Here is a 21,131-nt window from a genome sequence, read left to right as displayed (position 1 = left end):
GCACAATGCCTGCCTTAACAAAATGGCCGCAACACACATGGCCAGGAGGACACAACAACAAGCATAATCCAAGGGGAACAAAGAAAAGAAATACAGGCCTTTATGGAAAAAGAAGCACACACTACTAAACTACCACCACAAAATTGCCACAAGCCACATGGGCCATGGAAAACAATGAACTGAAGCAGGCCTATAATATATGACCGGACAAAGGAGGCCTGCTAAACAACACAGCTTTAATACACAAATGAAAATGAACAGGGCTACGAAAGGATTGGAAAGAAGTTACACATCAAGCACACACATCCCACAAAGGTATTTCACACACACACCAACAGAGAAATACACCACAGCCACATTTAGCATTTCAAATAATCCTATGCCATCCATGCCCTACATGATGTTGAAAATTCTACAGACACCACGAAACATGAACCCATGGGTACCCTACTGGCTGAAATTGCAGAGAAAAACAACTAGGCCCAAATTGAAAGCACAGGCCACCCGCCTCAACAATAATTTTAAAAAACAATGAAAAATCCAGAAAAATGTAGGTAATACAAATACAAGCCCCAATGAAACAAACACACCAATTCTCCAACTTACTTGTAGTAAATTAAATCTCAAATCAAAAAGTCCTCAAATAAATCCAATCCAATGGTATGAGCAGACAGACACAAAAAGTATTCCTTCCAGCTCCAAATCCAAATGAAAGTGAACAGCACAAAGCACTGGGAGGAGCCTGCTGGACAGGAACAGGAAGTTGTAGACTCAGGGGCACTTCCTTCCTCTTGAAAAAAAGAGTTAAAAAAATTAAAGGACTCCTCCTTACACAAAAGACTACAGCAAAATCACAATCTGAGGAGTTTTATGAGCTAAATGATCATTTTAGAGAAGGTTTTATGAAGATCGCGAGATATTCTTCGCCAGATTGTAGTGCTTGCATGTTCGGGATCGCGATCTTACCAAGACAGCCACCAGAAGTCAGCTTGCGCTCCCGAATGACGTGTTCGCGTTCGCACACTCTCGCGGGATTGGGCAGCCATAGTACAAATCTCGTGGCGCTCGCGAATGGACAGAAAAGCAAGTTGGCGATCGCAGAATCACGGTAAGACATTACCGCGCGCGCGAGAATGAATATTGAGCGCGCGAGGAAGCAAAACTACTACGCTACGCGCTAGATTGCGTAGCAATCTGCAACTTCGCGCTCTATGCGAATCGCGAAGTTGCCTAAACTTCGCAAGCTCCGCGAACGGAGCGTAGTTCAACGCCCAGGCTTAGTGAGGAGCTTGAAGGTGATCCTCTTGTCGATGTGGAGCCAGTGCAGGTCACTCAGGAGGGGGGTGAAGTGGCTGTGGCGGAGGGCGTTGATGATCAGTCGTGCGGAGGTGTTTTGGAAGCGTTGTAGCCGCCGTTGGTGTTTGGATGGGAGTCCTGCGTAGAGTGCATTGCCGTAGTCCAGTCTGCTGCTGATGAGGGCCTGTGTCACTGTTGTACTTGTTTCGGTCGGGATACACCTGTAGATCCGGCGGAGCGTGCGTAGGGTTTTGTAGCAGGAGGAGGAGACGGCGTTGACCTGCTTGGACATGGAGAGGGAGGATGCGAGGATCAATCCTAGGTTGCGTGTGTGGTCGGTGGGTGTCGGTGCTGTCTGCACAGCGGTCGGCCACCAGGAGTCATCCCAGGCTGAGGGTGTGGGTCCGAGGATGAGGACCTCCGTCTTGTCCGAGTTCAGTTTCAGATGGCTGCTCCTCATCCAGTCGGCGATGGCCCTCAGACCCTCGTGGATGTTTGTTTTGGTGGTGTGAGGGTCCTTGGTGAGGGAGAGAATGAGCTGGGTGTCATCGGCGTAGGAGATGATGTTGAGGTTGTGGTGGTGGGCCACTTGTGTGAGGGGGGCCATGTGGATGTTGAACAGCATGAGGCTGAGGGATGATCACTAACCCCTTACACAAGCACACACCCCCAGGGCAGCCAATGGAGTTACCCACTCTCACAATGGACATGTGACACAACAAGATCAAGCCACAGCCAAAGAAGGATCCAAGCCCAAATTCGACATGTCAAACACCCTGGAGAACATTTCAATCTGTCCCTTGCAACATACCCATCCACAAGTGAACATTGATGTGAATGCTAGGCACATACAACTACCTGGAGGAACTGTGGCAACTAGAATATGTATGAAACATGGATGTCGCATTAAACAGCATTAACATTGTCTCTCTCTCACACACAGGGCAACGTCATGGATCTCCCCCCAACAATGGGGGGGGAAGTACCACAGTCCCAGGAGGAACCTGATCCCACCGACAACGACACCTCACAACACTCCACGGATGACCCCAACCCACCTGGCCCCTCTGGTGTCCAAGCCCCTGCAGCACCTGCTTCAGGTACATCTGTGCCAACCACCACCCCCATTACTGCCACATCCCAGGAGACACCCAGGAGCCCTGCCCACACTGAACAACTGAGCCAGTCTGACCTGGAGGGACAAGGTTCGCCGGGCTCCCAGGAGGAGGCAGACAACACCGCAACTGCCATCCCTCAGGGGTCCCGTAGACCCGATGTGCCCACAACGGCAGGCCAGGCTCATGTGGGCAGGGGTGGTGGGAGTGGAGACAGGCGGAGGCGAGAACCTGACCAGACAGCTGAAGGGACCGGTATGTCACACGTATGCAACATCATGGAGACATACCGGCGTGACACCAGGGCCATCAGTCAGGTAGTGGTGACCTTCACAGACATTAAGAATCAGCAGGCCGAGCAACACGCCACTCAACAACAACACCAAGGACGGATGGAGGCAAGACTGGCTGAGCTCCTGGCGGTGCAAACGGACATAAGCCGTTCACTCCGTCGGATCGCCGACAACATGGCCAACCCTCCCTGTGCCACCAGGCGAAGACCAACACCAACCACAGGGACGGAGGAGGAGGATTCATCCGACGGAGCGTCCCAAGCATCGTCAAGGCCTGCATCTGAGGGTCCCCGGAGGAAGGTGGGTCGTCCACAGAAAAGACCGCGAGAGGCAGCGGACCATCCACATCTCCCAGGTCACCTGGCCTGGCACCTGGCCTTTATGCGCAACAGCAGCACCTCATTCACTGACATTCTCTGCCACATGGACTTGCTGGTCACAGTCTGACCAATGATGACCAACACTGTGGTCTGGACTCTGATGACTTCAAATGCCAAGGATCCCATCTCCCCCTGTGAACTTTGGATTCTATGCACACTGTATAGCACCTATTTTTTCATACTAAACATGCCCCCCACTGAGAATAAAACTGAATTTCTTTAATTAGATGTTGCAGTCATTTTGCATGAGTACACAACCTATGTGTGGGTAAATGTCAAACTATGCCTGAGTGTTGAACTAACTCCAGCCATCCATACCCTGGGATCTGAGTCCGGTACAGGACACACATGGGTCACAATGTATCATCCGATACAGCCTGGGCGCCCAATACTCACCCGTGATGGCCTCAAGCTGCTGAGGGGGGCTTGCAATACTGTGCGGACACACCAATCAGGAAGAGGATGATGAAGGCCTAGAGGTCATGGCTCACGTGGAGGTTCCCGAGGAGGGAGTCCCAGGTATGTTTGTCCAGGTGTGAGAACCATCTCCTTCATGCTGGAGTTTTGTGGATGTGAAGAATGGTGGCCAGGCCAAGTTCGGATGCATAGAGTTGGGCCAACGGGGTCTTGGATGACAGACGTACAAGGTTGATTTTGGGGTCTGGGGTTGTTGACTGCCTCCTGAGTGTGTGTGAGGAGTGTGAAGGTCATCCTGCAGCACACAGTGATCCCTTGAAGCTATCTCAGGTGGACGGTGATGTGAATGGGGTGCGGGATGTTGAAGCTGAGTTGTGCAGATGCACCCTGGATGTGGGACAAGTTTCCCGTGAGTTTGGATGTACTTGCTCCATAGAGAGCGGGGCAGTAGTTGACACGGCTGGTGTCGTGGACCTGGGGGATTTTCTGTCTTTCCTTGGAGTGGATCTATCTGTGGATCATGTGCATCATGCAGAGGGTGTTGCAGCATGAGGTATAGATGCTGGGGATTTGCATGGCAAATGTGAGTGACAAATCCGTGATGCACACCATCTTGTGTGCTTGGCCACTGGGTGCTTGTGTAGGGCCCCTGCGGGTGGGACACAAGGAGTTGAGCCAGCTGTAAGGGGACAATCCTCAGATGATTACCTCAGTCCTGTACAAATCCAGCCTTAGGTGGCTGATGTTCAGCCATTCATCCACGGACCTCATGCCTTCTTGAATGTTGGAACTGGCAATGGCTGCGTCTTTGGTGAGGGTGAGGAGCACCTGGCTGTCAATGGAATACAACATGATGATGAGGTTGTGTGTGCATGTGATGGTGGAGAGGGGGGTCCTGGACACATTGAAGATTGACACGCTGAGAGATGATCCCTGGGGCATGTGCCAGATGACGCCACTATACTACATGCTGAAGGCTTGAGTCCCACTCCCATGGCCTTGCTGGTGGACGGAGCCGGTGTGGAGTAGGAGGGACATGATCTGGTTGGTGTGACAGGGCCTGGAAGGCGGGGCCGTGCTTTGTAGGCAGTTGGAGTTGCACACTCAGCATGCAAAGGTGTCGTGTGTGCGCTTAGGGTATGCCTGAGAGCAGGCGGTTGATTTTCGGATGGACATTGCTTGGAGGGTGGCTGCAACATCAGACTGTAGTGTGATGTGGGTCATGCAAGGACATGAGAGTCGTGCAATGTGCACGTTGCATGTGCTGACGGTCCTGCCATTGGCTCCGCGTGGCCGCAACAGTGGCACAGACAAAATGATGACAGCCAAATGAATGGGTGGAGGGAGGCAGGGAGGAGCATCTTTGAGGCGTGTGTGTTGCCGAATCCCGATACTTTGTGGGCCCTTGCTGCAGGGGCCGCAGCAGCAGGCGGCATGTCCTGGAAACTATGCCAAAAGTAGCACACAAAGACAAGGATGTCAGAAAGGACAACTGCAACAGGCGTATGTAAAGTAGGGGTGGGCGGAATTTGCGAAAGCGACTTTCGCAAATTATCGCGAAAATGTTAAAAATCTCCGCAAACAAGCGGAAATATCGCAAAGATGCGGAAGTTTTTTTTCGGCATGTTCGCGAGATTTTCTGCATGGTTGCGGGTCGCCAACTTACCCATGTGGTTGCTTGCGGGCACGGCCATCTTGTTTTCAGTTGTCTCGCGGTGCATGATCGCGAGAAAAAAGACGTGATCGCGCGACGCATGACGTCACTGCGGACGCGAACTGTCGCGAGACAGCGCAAATGGCTAAAACAATACAACATCTCATGGAGAACGCGACCGGATCGGGAAAACTTGTCGGCGAACGTGGGGATTCAGGTAAGGCGATCGCGCGCGCGCAAGAATGTATTATTTTACAGCGCGAGCAAGAACCAAATTATCGCAAAGCTGTGGAATGCGGAAATTTTGACATTTCCGCGCTCTCCGCGGAACGTGGAAATGCCAAATTATCGCAAATTCCGCGAACGGAACGGAAATTTTGCCCAGGCCTGATGTAAAGGAAGGAGTGTCCGGTTACCCATGGCACACCCAGAGAAAATGGATGCACAATCACCAAAGATGACTGACACAGGATCAGGAAACAGAAGGCCGAGCTGCGCACAGGAGACACACCCTCAGCAGGCGTTGACGGCCCGTAGTGGGGACCAACATGCCCAAATACATACACAACCATGGACTTCATGCACAATAGAGATTCTAACCCATGAAGAACTGCATGCATGTAGCCAAACTACACATAGACTCATATGCACAATCTTTGACATATACCAGAGATGCCGCATGCAAAGTGGCAAGAGACCTGCATTGACAGAGATGAGGCACCTTGAAGGGTGAGGAACCCCTTTATTACTCAGGCTCACACTAAGAGAAATGCATCAATATGAACAGACTCACAGGTCATTTGGCTGAACATGTGGGACCTACACTGGACAACCCCTTCACAACACAGATGTAGTAAATCCAAATGGCCTGGCACACAAGTTAAGGGGATGGCCCAAACACCCCCTGCTGCACACGGAGAGACTGCAATTCCCCATTGAGTCTCTTATGGGGATGTCCAACACTATGTCCACCTGTAGCATCCAGTATGTTTCAGAGGGAAGTTTTACACACATTGATGCCTTCATCCGAATCCACAAACCATTACAGATGACTGTCACGAAGGTTGACTATCAATTCATGGGAGTCATGCTACATGTCCTGTGCCCCATGGTGAGTCGACATGTATGCATGGTAACCCAACATGCACAGGAGCAGTCCCCACACATTCTAAACACGTAACACCCCCAAAATGCCTTGCTGCAATTCTCACTCAAAATGACTTTTCCCCATGTCCGTGCATGGAGCGCTGATTCAGCACACGTTGCAATACTCATGAGGAATAGCAGGAGGCCATCGATGACACGACCAGACAACATGCGCAAGAACCTGTGGATGACAGACACACAAGAAGTCAGCTAAAAGATTGTTATCCGCATACATGGTCATTTACTCTACAGGAATACTGTTGTCACCATGCGATTTGAAAATTTAGTGTCTCAGCTAAAATGAGTGGAATGACAGCATCACTCGAGTGACACATCAGAACACACATCTAAGTCACTTAGCATACAGTCAGCTGGACACACACATTGCAACACATGCCACACAAGGCTCCAAGCGTGCACACTCAGACCCAGTGACTCACCATTATGAGAAGAAGTTGCGTATGAGCTGACTCCGGATATCCTCCTCCTCCTCCTCCTCACTTGCCTCGTGACCAAGCCCTTCATCCTCCACGGGTGGATGTTCCTGCTCATGCTGCTCCAGGATGAGTGGCACTGCCTTCTCCACTGCCATGTTGTGCAGCATGCAGCACACGAGGAAGATTTTGCAGACCTTTGCCGGTGCATATGGGAGGGACCCGTCTGTCTTGTGAAGGCACCGGAATCGGCTCTTCAGGAGGCCAAACGTCCTCTCAATCACTCGCCTGGTCTACCCGTGTGCATTGTTGTAACGGTGAGCTGCAGCTGATCTTGGATTGCGGAGAGGCGTCATCAGCCATGGCATGTTGGGATAGCCCTGAGTCCCCTACATGGAAACATCATGTAAAGAAGTGGGTCAGGAGATGCCGTAAGATACAAAGATACCGCAAAACACAGGACAAACAGAGTATACCCACCAAAAAGACATGCTCGTTCGTTGTGCAGGCGCAGCATTATTTGTGGCACCCTGCTATGCCTCATGATATAGGCATTGTGTGCTGACCCTGGAAAACGTGCACAGACATGGGAAATCAGCATGTTAGCAAGACACACCACAAGGGCATTTATAGAGTGGTAATGTTTACGGTTGCGATAGGCGACCTCCTGTGCCTGTGGTGGTACCAAAGCCACATGTGTCCCATCAATGGACCCAATGACATGGGGCATCCCTCCCAGGGTATAGAAATCACCCTTGACACCTGTCAACTCCTCAAGAGTCGGAAAATGAATGAATTCATCCAGGTGCTCCAACATGGCTGCTAAAACATCATGCAGGACACGGCTGAACATCGTCTGTGACATGCCACCAACATCAGCTATGGCGAATTGAAACGTACCTGTGGCAAAAAAATGTAGGGCTGCCATCACCTTCATCTTGGGGGTCAGCACAGTAGAATACCTGTGTCGTGGTTGGAGGTGTGGTGCCAGCTTGGCGGTCAAGTCCTCAATCAACTGTTGGGTGAATCTGTAACGTCATATGCAGTCACGTTCCCTCATGGCACCCAAGTCTGGCATTGGTCGGGGGAGAGGCGGTGCCCTGCAGAAAATTGGAAGGAATAACGAAGATTGAGTACATAACAACATCAATGTCAATGAACTGAGCACATGCTCAACTGCTAATACACATCTGCTAAATACAGAGTCTGGTCTGTGCAATACATCCATGACACGTATGTCAGCCAGGTGATACTCCTACGAAAAGCCAGCTACATCCGTTGATTGTCAAGTCTACATGACATGCCCTGAAACGAGCTGTGGGCCAGTGTCAGTGAACAGCCAGAGACATCACAAGAGTGACATACATCCACATATCTGCATTTGAAGGATGTCATCTCATACAGACAGCTGACGGCACGCTAGACGCACAGATCACATGGGATGTCAAATGAACAGATCACACACATTGCGATGAAGGGGTACACGTGAAAATAAAAAACACAGACATTGAGACGACGCAGATATGTCCTCATGTCAAAATATCATGTTCGTTGCATACAGACACACGTTATGTGGAAATCCACATGTGGCATGGTGTGCGTAGATGTGTGCCATGCCCATCTATACACAGACACATGTAGGATGCAGCAACAGCAGATGAAGTTGATGGAACACCAACAGCAAGCTCATGGGAACACATGACACACACATGACATAGTCACATCGGTGCACGCTGGTCGTTAAATGTCAGTTGTTAGTGTCCCTGTCTCTGGCATTAGGGGACAGTTGCGGGTGGTGGTGACTGTGCCATACCAGTGATGCTGTGCTTGACACGTTTGTACTACATGCACACATGTGCAAAGTGTGAAGGGGAAGTGTGCCACATAGTGCCCCAGCACACATGACATGTGTACACAGGTCATCACACATCAATTGTGCAAATACATGAGGAGACATGTGCAATATCACTGCCTGACACACCTAGGCCCTGCACATGTAGGACAGCAATGACAATGACTTGATGTACATCCTTGTGCGAGTCTGAGACCTCCATTCCTTTCGTGTGCGCATCCTATCAACAGTGTAAGTGTGTGAAATGCACTGTACACACGCTCTGAGGGTGTGTGTGCGGTCCGTATCACTATAGTAGTGGTGCCGTAGGAGCGCGCGTGGTACGGACCGTACACACATACGTGTACTACCAGTGCCTACACGTATGTGTACTACCAGTGCCTACACGTACGGGTACGCACTGGTAGTACACATGGGTATGTGTACTACCAGTGCCTACCCGTACATGTAGGCACTGGTAGTACACGTACGTGTAGGCACTGGTAGTACACGTACGGGTATGTGTACTACCAGTGCCTACACATACGTGTACTACCAGTGCCTACACGTACGGGTACGCACTGGTAGTACACGTACGTGTAGGCACTGGTAGTACACGTACGGGTATGTGTGCTACCAGTGCCTACACATATGTGTACTACCAGTGCCTACACATGCGTATATGCACTGGTAGTACACGTATGTGTAGGCACTGGTAGTACACGTATGGGTACGTGTACAACCAGTGCCTCCATGTATGTGTACTACCAGTGCCTACACGTATGGGTACACACTGGTAATACACGTACAGGTACGTGTACTACTAGTGCCTACATGTACGTGTACGCACTGGTAGTACACATTCCCGTATGTGTACTACCAGTGCGTACCCCTACGTGTAGGCACTGGTAGTACATGTACCCGTACGTGTACTACCAGTGCGTACACGTACATATAGGCACTGGTAGTACACGTACCCATATGTGTACTACCAGTGCGTACCCGTACGTGTAGGCACTGGTAGTACACGTACGTGTAGGCACTGGTAGTACATGTACGGGTACGTGTATTACCAGTGCCTACACATACGTGTACTACCAGTGCCTACACGTACGGGTACGCACTGGTAGTACACGTACGGGTACGTGTACTACCAGTGCCTATGCACTGGTAGTACACATACCCGTACATGTACTACCAGTGCGTACCCATACGTGTAGGCACTGGTAGTACATGTACGTGTAGGCACTGGTAGTACATGTACGGGTACGTGTACTACCAGTGCCTACACGTACATGTAGGCACTGGTAGTACACGTGCGTGTAGGCACTGATAGTACATTTACGGGTACGTATACTACCAGTGCCTACACGTACGTGTCAAACGCACTGTGCAACTGGAGCCATAGGGGTACGTGTGAAACACACCGTACCTGTGTGTGGATTTGAAAATTACATAGGGGACACATAAGGGACAAGTATTAGGCACTAAATGCATGCTGGTTGTCATGGATACAGAGTTTTCAGTTCAAATTTTTCCATCAGGTGTCCTGGAAAAGTCAGTTGGCCACAAAATACAATGTTGCAAAGTGGTTGTTGACTTGACAAGATGCTCAAAATTTGAACGATGCAAATGCTGTCACTGGTGTATGTGGTGGAAAGGGATTGGAGTAAACGTAAGATGCTAATGAATCTGACCAATCACTATGTACTCCTCCAAATGAATGCCCCTCAGCAAGACAGATATAAGTCAGCCAGAACCCATGAGAGGGCACTTGCCTGCACAACTTTCCTGTTGACAACACTGCTGCTGTCTGTGCTTCCTCTGGCACCATGTCAAGGTCTGTGGAGAGGGCCCAGCCATTCACCCAGGAGGAGAATGAGGCATTGCTGGATGTCATCCTCCCACAGTACACTAGCCTGTATGGGAGACCAGGGGAGCAGGTGAGTGCTGACTCCACTACCTTTGACTGTGCAGCTTTTTTGTGACTGTCACTTCTGGCATTGTGTTCAGGTGTGACAGACATGCAATTTTGTTTAGAGTGGGTCCCAGGGGGGAGAATGGCTTATGTCTCCCATGCAGAGCATGATGTAGTTCATGTGTGCACTCCTCACTTGCATTGTGCTTACTGTGACATTCACAGCCTGGCTAATCCTTTGTGGCATGTTTGTCTATAGTCCTGAGGTGATTCAGTGGTCCCCCCGGTGTGACAGGTGACTGTACCCACAGATGTGTGTGAGTTGAGTGGAGCTGTGGTGAGAGTGTCCAAGTGATGTGTACGCCCCCTGGACATTGATGTGTGTGAATGTTCCTTGTCATGTGGGTGAGTGTCTATGTGAAGTGTTGCACCACAGCTGCATGGAGGAGGCAACAGCTCTACCCATCTGATGTGAGAAGTAAACCGTGCTGTGTGTCTGACTTGCTGAGCTAGCCCCACACCTGTGACACCCCACAGGCAAGTGGCACATGTGCAGAGTGAGGTTTGTATCCGCTGTTGCCAATGGCAGGTGATTGATCTGTGCCTGTGTGTGTCTGTGTACTCTGCGGAGCTTGCGTCAGTGGCCTGGGGCATGTAACTGCTTGGAGGTGCTGTCCATTAGCCTGGTGTTGCTTGTGATGCACAGTGTGTGCCATGATCATGGAGTGTGTCGCACCCCTCATGCCACCTGTGTACTTTCAATGCCATGTAGTGCATTGGGGCTTCCACAGAGGCCAATGTCCATATGACAAAGATGCTATTCCTTGGCAGCATCCTATGCCCTGTTCAACATATCAAATATGTTCAAATGTGTGTCTCTCTGACATGGAGCAGGTGTAGTGATGTTGTCTCACTTTGTCATCCTCACAGGTAACTGCCTACGAGAAGGGGGAGATCTGGAAGCGGGCCGTCAGGGCCGTGAGATCGGTGGAGGGTCGCAGTCGGCGCCTAGCCCAAGTCCGAAAACAGTGGCAGGACATCCGGTGCTGGACCCGGAAGATCGCCCGGGTCCAGCTGGGGGACTCACCTCCACGCCCCCACGGCAGGTGCCGACGCCTGACCCACCAGATGAAGCGTGTCCTGGCGGTGGTCTTCCCTGACATGGATAGGCAGTTACAGGAGAGACAGCAGCAAGGAGGGGGTAGGTACATATGTGTTTGTTGTGTGTCACCAGCTTTTGGAAGTGCTCAGTCGCCTGGATACACTGCCAGAGTTTATATGTGCAGTGCATATCCTGTTCCCCCAAGTCAACCGGTGCAGTTCTTCCTCCCTTCCCCTCCTTGACATGTGTTCCCTGGTCTGTGTGTAATCACTATTGCACATGGTCATCTAGGCTGACAGTTAATCCAAGTGCACATTGCTTTCTGCATCATGTGGGGGGGGGGGTCTGTGACATGTGTTGGTACCTTGCCTGTGCCCTGTCCTGTTCAGTCATTTGGGGGTCCATATTTGTTGGCACTGATGCTGAGTCTCAACATAGGAGTGTGAGGTTTCAAATGAACAGACTTGCAGCATGCATGACCGATGTTGTGTCCTCAGACATGATGTGCATGAGTGGGAGATATGCATAGTGCCGGGACGGTTGCTCGTGTTACAGTCAGATCATTCCAGGACCATGGAGCAGTGTGCCCACTACAGTCCCCTGAGATACCCTTGCCTCGTAATCAGGTGTGTCATCCAACACTGTGGCCATTCTCTGTGTGTTCAGCATAGGTTGGCCTCTGTGGCATTTTTCCCTGGCCTCATTTGTATTTATCTAAAGTGTGCTACATGTGTCCACTGGACAGGGTGACCCCATTTGGCTTGTGCATACTCACATTGGGCAGTGCCTGTGTGTCTATTCACAACTATCTGTTGATGGTTGTTTGTCACAAATATGTGTTGGCAGCCTCACAAGGTGATGTGGAGTACATTTTGGAATTCTTGATGCACATGTTTGTAAACCCTGATTAAGAGGTGTCACTTCTTGATCTGTCTCAATCACATTGTCTCAGATATGGGGGGTTTGTGCGGGCGAGGCCTACATGTCCAAACCTTATGTCTCCTTGCCAGGTCTGACCTGTGTGTGATAATTGTCTGGACAGACACTCAACATGCAGTGACCCAGTGATGTTGTGCAGGGTTTAATGTTTGTGCTTTGCAGCATGTGTCAAAAGTTTAAATACATGATTCCTGCTCATCCATTTTTGGCACCACTGTGTGGTCCAGATGCTACGTAGTTTTGTCTTTGTGTGCTGACATCTGTGTGGACATTCTGGCTTGCCATGAGGGTGTCTCCTCAGTGCAGGTGTGCTTTATTCCAACACAATTGCAGGCCCATTAGCTTATGCATTGTCCTGTGTTTGGACATGTGTGCCACTCCACATGACAGGCAGTGGGTCAGATGTGTTGGCAACTGTGTCATCATGGTACGGATGGCCATGTGACAGGTGGCATGATTCAAGTTGTTAGTCAAAAAGTCTTGTACCTTGGCACTCACTACACTTGTCAACATGTCTTCATGTTTTCAATGCTTGACTTTGATGTTTTGTTGTGAAGGACAATAATGTGCCTGCATGACAGATGTCTCCCAAGGAAGTGCACAAGAAACCACCTTTACACTTTCAGGGAACACGCTGGCACATTTTAAAGAAAGGCACAGTTCGAATAAGACTGTTTATCAGATTATACATATCCATGTTCCCACAGTGTGGTGGCATTTGGGTAAGTCCTTGGTTGTTGCTGATACCAACTTACGAGTGTCAAGTCATCCAGACCGCCGTGGTACCATCTATATGTACTTTCTGAAACCCCATTTCTTTCCAAGAGTGGCTTCTTTGAATAAGGCTGGCAGCTCATAAAATGACTGTGTAAATGTAGTTTTGTGTGCACCTCCTTGTGTGACTTCTTTTATACCGGCACATGTGTGTTCTGTTCACAAAGTGGCACATTCACACATTCTAAACATGTAGATTGTGTAAAGTGGTGTGATTCCCAAGGGATCAAAATGTATTTCGTTTGGGTTTCCAAAGTACTTACAGGTCTCTGAGTGTGGGGACACCTTCAGCATTGAGGTCTGTTATTTAGCCTTGCGTGCACCAATACTGTTTCTTTCACAGTAAACAAGAGGTGGCATGCCTTCATAGTATTGCTGTGCTCAACTGTTCCCAGACACTAGCTTCTCAGTATATTTCTAATTCATGTTTTTGGCTGTTGTGTCCTATTTTTCCTTGTTTCCAAGTGGCATGGTGGGTCAACCAACTGGGGAGTACAGGGCTTACATATGTGCGCAGTAATCTAGATGTTACTCATGATGCATTGCCTGATATGCACTGTGACCTATTTTGTTTTGACTCATGTGTCAGATGCATACAGGTGACTGATTATTTTCTGTATCTTCACCTTGCCCACAGCATCATCTGAAGAAACCGAGGGAGACACCTGCACGGACCTGGAGGAGGGATCCAGCACTGGTGCCACCAGTGCTGCCGAGTCTGCGGGAGCAAGTGGCACGGAGAGAGAGGGGAGTCAGGCGGAGGACCTGTCTGGTGGCGAGACCGACTACGACGCTGACGGGTCCGAGGCTGAACTCATCGAGGGGCGGAGGCTGCTACAACACCTGGCAGCAGCACAACATCTGTCCCCACCTCCTCCATTCCCATCACCGCCCTCCCAGTTGCTCCGGTCCCTTCTGTCCGTGCAGGGCACCACCATGTCTCCTTCGTGCCAGGCACCACACCCCCTGCCCCTGTCACCCCTGCTGCCCTCACTGCAGAGTCTGTGGACATTCAGCTGCAGTTGCAGGTTGGCCAGACATCGATGCTGAATGTCCTCCATGGCCACACCACACTGCTGACACAGATGGTGTCGTTCATGGAGGGCATGTCAGCAACGATGTCTGACCAACGGATGTTGCTGAGGTCCATGGACTCTTCACTGACGGCAGCAGTGAGTCTCCTGCAGCGCTTCGTCCCCCCTACCCCAGCCCCATCCACACTTCCCACTCCCATGCCTGTCCCATGCACACCCAGACATTCCCAAGCATGCACCCCACCAGACACAGGCAGCACACTACCACGTAAGGGCAAGCACACCCCCCCATGGCACGCACACTCAGGGGGATAAAGGCACACCCACTGGGTCTGGGGCACACAGACATACACGCAGCCACAGTCTGAGTCCGCATGCCTCACTACCCAGTCCCTCCAAAAGCACTCCCCTTGGCTCACCTGCCACACAGTCAGACAAGGAGAGCTACACGTCTGTGCTGGGCCTCAGCCCCACTGTGTCACCAGCCCGCAAGCGGGCAAGGCACTCCCCGGGTAGGGGAGTTGAGTCCCCCCCATGTCCACCCCCTCCCCCAGAAGCGCTGCACCCCATCCCTCCGACCCCCCCCCTCTCTTATGTGCCTGTGGTTTCTTCCGGTGCAGGGGATACTCTGGACACCCTGGAAGAAGTGTGCAGCGCCGAGCTCACCTCCACCTTTGGCGCTGCCCCACCACCTGTGGTGGAGGCATCCGGCCCTGCACCCACCACACCTACTCTTACACCTCCTGTCCCTGTGGTGCCTGGTCCTTCCCCACATGATGCCCCCCCCCCGCCCAGTCGACGTACCTGAGGATTCCACTGTGCAGGCAAGCTAGGGAGGACGCATGCCCATGTGTCCCCCCCAAGGACTTCTATTCTGGACTGGCAATTGGTCTTTGTATATAGTGTTCTTGAAAAAAAAATGTATGCTGATTAAAGCATTTTCTTTTTACTTTGAACACTATTGCATTTCAGGTATTGTTGTTGGTGCTGATGCTCCAGGTGTTGGGGTTGTGGTAATGTGTTATGTTTCTGGCAAAGGTTCGGGTCTGATGTTCATGAGGTGGACCATGGGATCTGTGTGCCATCACAAGGTCTCTGCAAAGGATCTTTGGTCGTGTGTGTTATTTGTTTTTTGAGACATTGTACCAAGGAGTGTCCCTTCCTCCGTGGCACCTGACATCTTCCCTGCAGAGAGTTGCACAATTGTTGTGCTGACCTGTGTATACATTGCCTTTGTTGGTGACGGATCCCTTCAACTATGGCCATGCCTGCTCAGCAATGTCTCCGGCTGCATCGTCTGTGCCATCCTTGCTAGTCACTGTACTTGTGTATTGAGTATGTTGACATGCCTTCATGGAGAAATTCTCCCTTTTCTGCACTATGCATGTGTGTAATCCCAGCCTAGCACACATATGGTACTTGTTCTGAATGGTATTTGGGCACCTGACTCACAATTGTGGGCATTGTATCTGTGGGAACTCCACCCTATTCCTTCCATGAGAGACAATATCTTGGTGACTCTCCCAGCACCTGTACATTCCTATCAGTCCTGGGCTGTGTGTGACAGTGTGTTTTCCCTTTGGCTCTCTTAGTTTAGTAGGCATTGACATGACTATACAGTCTTGTGGCATGATCTCTGTGTGAGTATTGTGCTGCATCCGCCAGGGGTGGGTATGCATGTGTCATTTGTCCTCACACCCACATGTGGTGTTTCATGCAGTGGGAGAAAGACATCCATCCTCATGGGAGTGGGACACTGCTGTCAGTGATATGTTGTTATGGCACTCACAACATAGTCGAAAATTAGGGATGCGTACATACACCCATGGAGTTGTGGTCATCTGATAATGATGTACACACCCCCATGTCTCTGTCCACTGCTGGTATTCCTCTGCACCCACCCCTCACATGTCTCTGTCCACTGATGGGAGTGATAGGCACCCACCCCTCACATGTCTCTGTCCACTGCTGGGAGTGATAGGCACCCACTCCTCACATGTCTTTGTCCACTGCTGATATTCCTCTGCACCCACCCCTCACATGTCTCTGTCCACTGATGGGGGTGATAGGCACCCACCCCTCACATGTCTCTGTCCACTGCTGTTATTCCTCTGCACCCACCCCTCACATGTCTCTGTCCACTGCTGGTATTCCTCTGCACCCACCCCTCACATGTCTCTGTCCACTGATGGGAGTGATTGGCACCCACCCCTCACATGTCTCTATCCACTGCTGGTGTTCCTCTGCACCCACCCCTCACATGTCTCTGTCCAGTGCTGGGAGTGATAGGCACCCACCCCTCACATGTCTCTGTCCACTGCTGGGAGTGATAGGCACCCACCACTCACATGTCTCTGTCCACTGCTGGTATTCCTCTGCACCCACCCCTCACATGTCTCTGTCCACTGATGGGAGTGATAGGCACCCACCCCTCACATGTCGCTGTCCACTGCTGGTATTCCTCTGCACCCACCCCTCACATGTCTCTGTCCACTGATGGGAGTGATAGGCACCCACCCCTCACATGTCTCTGTCCACTGCTGGGAGTGATAGGCACCCACCCCCATGTCTCTGTCCACTGCTGGGAGTGATAGGCACCCACCCCCATGTCTCTGTCCACTGATGGGAGTGATAGGCACCCACCCCTCACATGTCTCTGTCCACTGCTGGGAGTGATAGGCACCCACCACTCACATGTCTCTGTCCACTGCTGGTATTCCTCTGCACCCACCCCTCACATGTCTCTGTCCACTGATGGGAGTGATAGGCACCCACCCCTCACATGTCGCTGTCCACTGCTGGTATTCCTCTGCACCCACCCCTCACATGTCTCTGTCCACTGATGGGAGTGATAGGCACCCACCCCTCACATGTCTCTGTCCACTGCTGGGAGTGATAGGCACCCACCCCCATGTCTCTGTCCACTGCTGGGAGTGATAGGCACCCACCCCCATGTCTCTGTCCACTGATGGGAGTGATAGGCACCCACCCCTCACATGTCTCTGTCCACTGCTGGGAGTGATAGGCACCCACCACTCACATGTCTCTGTCCACTGCTGGTATTCCTCTGCACCCACCTCTCACATGTCTCTGTCCACTGCTGGTATTCCTCTGCACTCACCCCTCACATGTCTCTGTCCACTGCTGGGAGTGATAGGCACCCACCCCCATGTCTCTGTCCACTGATGGGAGTGATAGGCACCCACCCCTCACATGTCTCTGTCCACTGCTGGTATTCCTCTGCACCCACCCCTCACATGTCTCTGTCCACTGCTGGTATTCCTCTGCACCCACCCCTCACATGTCTCTGTCCACTGCTGGGAGTGATAGGCACCCACCCCCATGTCTCTGTCCACTGATGGGAGTGATAGGCACCCACCCCTCACATGTCTCTGTCCACTACTGGGAGTGATAGGCACCCACCCCCATGTCTCTGTCCACTGCTGGGTGTGATAATCACCCACCCCCATGTCTCTGTCCACTGATGGGAATGATAGGCACCCACCCCTCACATGTCTCTGTCCACTGCTGGGAGTGATAGGCACCCACCCCTCACATGTCTTTGTCCACTGCTGGGAATCCTAGGCAGCCACCCCTCACATGTCTCTGTCCACTGCTGGGAGTGATAGGCACCCACCCCTCACATGTCTTTGTCCACTGCAGGGAATCCTAGGCAGCCACCCACCCACCCACCTGCACCCTTGGTGCAGTACACAGCTGTCCTGGGCATACACACACCCCAATATACTGGTTATATGCTGCACCAGGCCCTAAGCCAACATTCGTGGCGTGTGTATGCCTTGTATCACAAATGTACTGGTGCCCTAGGACCGTACCCCCGCATTCATAGGGTGGGTACGGTCCATACCACGCGTACCCCTACGTCACCACTACAATGATGGTATGGACCATACCCACGCTCTGAGGGCGTGGGTACGGTCCATACCACCATTGTAGTGGTGACGTAGGGGTTCGCGTGGTACGGACCGTACCCACGCTCTGAGGGCGTGGGTACAGTCCATACCACCATTGTAGTGGTGACGTAGGGGTACGCATGGTACGGACCATTCCCACGTTCTGAGGGCGTGGGTACGGTCTGCACCACCATTGTAGTAGTGCCGTAGGGGTACGCGTGGTACGGACCGTACCCACACCCTCAGAGCGTGGGTACGGTCCGTACCACGCGTGCCCCTACGTCACCACTACAATAGTGGTACGGACCGTACCCACGCTCTGAGGGCGTGGGTACGATCTGTACCACGCGTACCCCTACGGCACCACTACAATGGTGGTACGGACCGTACCCACGCCCTCAGAGTGTGGGTACGGTCGTACCACGCGTGCCCCTACGTCACCACTACAATGGTGGTACGGACCGTACCCACGCTCTGAGGGCGTGGGTACGGTCCGTACCACGCGTACCCCTACGCCACCACTACAATGGTGGTACGGACCGTACCCACGCTCTGAGGGCGTGGATACGGTCCGTACCACCATTGTAGTGGTGACGGGTACGTGTACACGTCCACTTCCATTGTTGCGGTACGCAGGGATTGGTGGACACGCCCTCCGAAGTGACCAGACCCTGGAGGTAATGAATGTCCTCCATATTGTATGTTTTAATTTGTGTAGGGGGTATGTTTCATGCCCCTCACCCCCCTTGACCCTATGGGTGTTGTTCTCACCTTCTGCGGCGTGTGCGTCGGGTTCGGTGCCCAGGTCGTAGGCTAGGAGGGCCGGGATGACACGTAGGATGGGGTCCATGGCTGTCCGTCGCATACCGGTGCTCCTTATTCGCGTCGTACTGGATTTCCTGGGAGTTTTTGGCTGCCGTAAAAAATTAGCCATGCGGAGTGACGTAGGCACGAATCGTACTTGCTGGTCCGTAAAACGCTGCCTGACTCCGTACGGACGAAACGTACGCGATGACCCGGATCAGAATTGTTGGTATTTTTTAGCCATACGTAGTTTTGTACGATTCGTACGGAAATTGTATTTCTGTACGAATCGTACTTTCTGGTTTGTAAGGTGGATTTCCTGGGTACGAGTCGTACGGAGAATACGCTCCGTACGACCATTCGTACCCGGGTTTTACAGGATTGAAATCGGCACCTTACTATGTATTATTTTATTTTATATATATATATATATATATGTATATATATATATAAATATATTTATATTTATATATATATAAAGTGTGAAATTTTGTACCACCATATGTTTTACATCAATATTTTTTCGCCATATTTTTGTACTTACCTGTTTAAGTATAGGGAGTCAATATTTTTGCATTCTATATTTTTGCATCAATATTTTTTACTTCTATATTTTTAACATCGATATTTTGTCAGTGAACCTCAGTAAGAAGTTCTACAGCTTGCACTTGACTCCTAATCCCATATTTAAAACAAATTGGTCATAAACTCACTTTCCGCAGGGACAACACTTTTAAGGAGTCCTCTGAAATGTGCAAATTATGGCATTTTGTGCTCATCTCACATGTACAATTCCCTCCGGGCTGGATCATTTCCATTTTTGTCTCATTATTCTCATAACAGGGGTTAACTCCAGTCTTTACTCACATCTCAGCCAACTATTTGGTAATATATCCATATATGGAAACCATGCTTTATTCTGCTAAGAATTTAACATAAATTGCATCGATTCCCCCCTCCCCCCAGATACTGCCAATCGTATTCACGGGCCAAATCCTTCCCTAACGTCCTTAGCTCATACTGTGAGGCTTCTACTTGTAAATTCTGAGGATATAAACTCACCTTCATATCCCGACATACAGACTCCAAGGGGCTTATTTACAAGCCCCTTGCGCTGCCAGTGCGTCACTTTTTCCCATGTTAAAAGTGAGGTACTGGCAGCGCAAAGGGCTTGTCAATAAACCCCCAGGTGTTTCCTGACTCATCTGGCCCATTTCAGTTCACTTTGCTGAATCTCATTTTTACACCACTGTGAGTCTTCTGTATCTCCTCCGAACCCAAACACTGCCAGAGTCTTATTAGTGCCACTTGGGCCAGTAAATTCCATCATGTCATGCCTGTCTCCATTCTTATTCCCTGGGTCATGGAGGAAACTGGTAGGGCCAAGAAGATCTTTAGACATTTCCCCTCGTCAGGATCTGGCCCTCTTTTACCACTAATACTTAACAATTGAGCTCTGTATTGTATTAGTGGGGTATCAGGGCCACATAAGCTTTTAAGACCGGCCTATGCAACATCTCGCCGTAGTCCTGGATATATCTTTTCAAGCCACCCGCTGAGGCTAGGGCCCTGGCCTTCAGGGCCTCCAAATGGGTATTCCATTTCAAGGACTTCTCGAACCAAACCCCTAGATACTTGTATTTGTTGACTTTTTCCAGCTTAGTGGGGCCCAAATGCCAACTAGACTTTACTACTTTTTTATCAAAGCACCTTGGTTTTATCCATATTTACAGTTAGAATGTTATGTCTACAGTATTCCCTAAACACAGCCAGCTTCCTCTGCAGCCCTGTCTCTGTCTGATCTACAATTACAAGATCATCTGAATGTTCTTTTTCTCTTGACCTTCTTGTTATTTACATCAATTGTTCCAGTTCTGCTTGAGCCCACCTGCCAAGAGTTAACCATGAATTTATCAGAAAGGCCCATTTATCTTTTCATGGCTCAGATTATTCAGGCCTTTGTGGGACCTCAGTCACGGCTGCACACATGCTCTGCTTCTTCCCCCCTTAGACTATGTAATCTGGTGTGGAAATAATTCACAGCTTCTTGTGCTGCCTTTCCACTGGCTCCAGTGCACTC

This window comes from Triturus cristatus, chromosome 10 (genome assembly GCF_964204655.1).
Source record: "Triturus cristatus chromosome 10, aTriCri1.1, whole genome shotgun sequence".
Taxonomy (NCBI): Eukaryota; Metazoa; Chordata; class Amphibia; order Caudata; family Salamandridae; genus Triturus; species Triturus cristatus.
Note: the sequence above shows the minus strand (reverse complement) of the source record.